Source organism: Panicum virgatum, chromosome 2K, assembly GCF_016808335.1.
Source record: "Panicum virgatum strain AP13 chromosome 2K, P.virgatum_v5, whole genome shotgun sequence".
NCBI lineage: Eukaryota > Viridiplantae > Streptophyta > Magnoliopsida > Poales > Poaceae > Panicum > Panicum virgatum.
In genome coordinates this window covers 62045799-62048928 of record NC_053137.1, presented here as the reverse complement: position 1 = coordinate 62048928, position 3130 = coordinate 62045799, and the positions used below count along the sequence as shown (strand labels likewise).

The window sequence follows — 3130 nt, the reverse complement described above, 5'->3', positions numbered from 1 at the left end:
AACCAAACGGAGCCTGGGTCCGGAACTCGCCGCGTCGGGGGCATGGCGGTACCGACCTCGAAAGGGACGGGGCACCGCGGCCGCAGGCGTCAGCGTCCGTCGCGAGACGGGAATCGTCACGGCGGGGACACCGATCGGATGCGCGCGCCTTTTACTGAAGGTAACCTGCGCTGCAAATTGAGAGAGAGAGAAGAAGAATATTTCAATTTTCAAGTCCTGGTCCTTGCTCTTTCTTTGCATGGGTGGGTAGGGCGGAGCGTCGACGCGACTGGCCGACACGCGGGGACGGAGGAGGTGCCGCGTCACTCGGATGGAGCGGCTGGGAATCGCACGAATCTCGTGTCAATCCTGTTGCAGAAGATATTCTGGCCCACTCTTCCGGTGGCTGCTTGGGCCTTCTGTCAGGGCCTACCTGGGCTTTTCTAACCCTGGACCACAGACACCATCTTTTGTTTTTTTTCCTTTTCTCCTGACTTCTTCACGCAACTCGATGAAAAACCAAGCCACATTCATCAGGCCTGAACTGGTAGGATAAGATGATGCCACCAGGCAACTAATTATACTGTACATCTTTAATGAGTTGGTTCGTTAATTCAGGTCCATACACCAAGTTTTACATCGCTAAATACAGAGTATAGATAAGATAACACATAGCACAGTAAGACCACCATATATACAACAAAAAAGGAACTACGCTGAACGAACGTGATGAACATCTGGCAGGCCCATGCTCTTAAGACCTGCAGCTGCGGTGTACCTCGGCCCTAGGGATGCAAGTCCCATTTTTTTTTGGGTCATTGGGTCGACCCAAAATTTAATAAAATAAACTAGAATGACATACTACGTAATTATTTTGAGAGAAAAAATAAACTAAAATGAGAAATCCAAAAACACCAATAGATACCCACTTGCATCTCTACTCGCCCCGCATCACGTCTACCGGTCCATGATCGAGCATATACCGATCCGGGCCAAGATACATGCCGGTCTTCTCGAGTAGGGCCAGGCCTTCCTCCCCCCCATACCGTGAAGAATAAAGCTTCTGGTATTCGATGTCTTGCGTTGAAAAGGCAAATAATAGACAGCCGTGAGCACAGGGAAACAGCGAGCAATCGCATTGGTTACAGAGGTACACTGTGGTCTAATTTGCAGTATGCACTGCTTACAGATGCGCAATGGGAATCAATTTAACAAGTCGGATTAGTTCCTAGCGTGCTGCTAAGAGAAGAACCCTTGAGAAATGCCAAGCAAAATTACAAAGACCCAGCAGGGCATGTGAGTGCTCACTGACTACTTTTGATATGGATATTTCTAAGTTGAGGGCTCATTATCAACAAAATCATCAACTGCATGCCACTGAGAATGCGCTCTAGTCGGGTTGATGCAACTGGTTCATGTGAAGACGAGAACACTTCACCAGGGTAGAAGAGGACTCCATCACCAGGAGGAAGGCCACGCCGGAAACAGATCTGTGGCAGCACCAAGTTTTGAGAATCAGAAACAAAGAATTGGTTGGATGCTTGAAAATAAAAAGCTGGAACTTTGAACAATAATGTGCAGTTCCTAGTTTAATACTACAATGGTATATGCTAACATTAACTGCAGAAATCGTAAACTAAAATATCCGTACAAAACAAAACTAGAATAAAACTTTTAAACTAAGTTGTATCTGCAGAATGCAAATATTATAAGCAGGAATCACTTGTCGCTTGCATATTTGCTAGAGTTTTTGTCACAGTGTTGAAGTAAAAAAGAAGTGTCATTAGAATATAACTTGATATTTATTACCTAGCGTCAGTGTCCGTCTCGCGAGACGGGAATCGTCACGGCGGAGACGCCGATCGGATGCGCCTTTCTCTGAAGGGTAACCTGCGCTGCAAATTGCAAGAGAGAGGTGCAACAAGTAACAAGAGAATATTGCGAGAGAGAGAGAGAGAGAGAGAGAGAGAGAGAGAGAGAGAGAGAGAGAGAGAGAGAGAGAGAGAGAGGCAAGACCGCCGCTTGCCTGCGGTCTCGCTCGGCTTGCTTCGGGAGCGGGGCTCGCCACACGCGGCCGCCACGCCCTCCGTCGACGCCGTTTGGCCCCGGCGCGGGGAACGGCTCCGTCAGGCCGGCCGGACGCCGCCGGCCGCGGCCGGCCACCCCTCCCCGACCAGCGAACGCCCGCCGATCATGTGTCCGCGAACGCGCGCGCGCGTGTCCTAGGCGATCAGCGAAGAAAGGAAAGAACGAGAGATGGGATCGAGAGTCAGCTGCAGCATCAGTGCTCGGCAAGCGAACCAGGCTAAGCTGGGGCTGGTCCAGTCATCTCCCTTCTTGTTTTGTACAAACCAGAGAAGCTTAGGTTTAATGGTATTGTACCACATTTCGTTGTTACTACAAATAATGTTCAAATCATAAATTAATTAAACTTAAAAAATTCATTTCGTGATAATCAGTTAGACTGTGTAGTTAATTATTTTTTTAACTACATTTAATGCTCCCCGTGTCCGAAGATTCGATATGTCGGATACCGTAGGATTTTTTTGGGAACTAACAGGGCCTCACGCTTGCTAGATTTCTACCCTTTGCAGACCCATATCTTGAAGTATACGATGGTACTGTTTGTTCCCATCATTGGTATTCACTTGAACGAAGAGCATGAGTCACTCCTTCCAATGCATCAACAAACGGGCAAGCAAAATCTTTTTTTAACACATAAGGCAAGCTTTTATTGATCATATAGGACAGTTACATCACATGCAACAGCACTCAAAATAAAATATGGGGTTTCATCAAACCAAGTACAAGATAATTTAGAAATAAAAGCTTGCCTAGCTAAACCTTGAGAGACAATATTCGCTTCACGGTCACCATGTTTGATGGAAGTTTCCTAAAGTCTTGCCACATTCTCATGCATTCATTATAGATTGCCGCAGTCAGGGTAGCCGAGTGTCGGTGCCCTGACCCGGCGGTCCGGACCTAACTAGTGATGATGCTGCGTGTTCCTCGTCCCAGATTTTGATGCAAGAGGCAATACAGTAACACACAGGTTTATCCTGGTTCCGGCCATGGGACTGTACGTCCAACAAAGGGGTGTGCGAGAGCACTGTACTATCTTGCACCGGAGGTGCTTGTAGTAGGGGGTACA

The 3130-nt window shown here is 47.7% G+C and overlaps 1 long non-coding RNA gene across 1 annotated transcript; it reads right to left on the bottom strand.

Annotated features, from left to right (window-relative positions):
- Positions 1 to 1093: 1093 nt before the first annotated feature.
- Positions 1094 to 2306, bottom strand: LOC120696209. The gene is made up of 2 exons (XR_005684038.1): positions 1789 to 2306; positions 1094 to 1469 (listed from the first exon to the last, which is right to left on the bottom strand). It is a non-coding gene; the product is annotated as an uncharacterized LOC120696209 (long non-coding RNA).
- Positions 2307 to 3130: the final 824 nt, after the last annotated feature.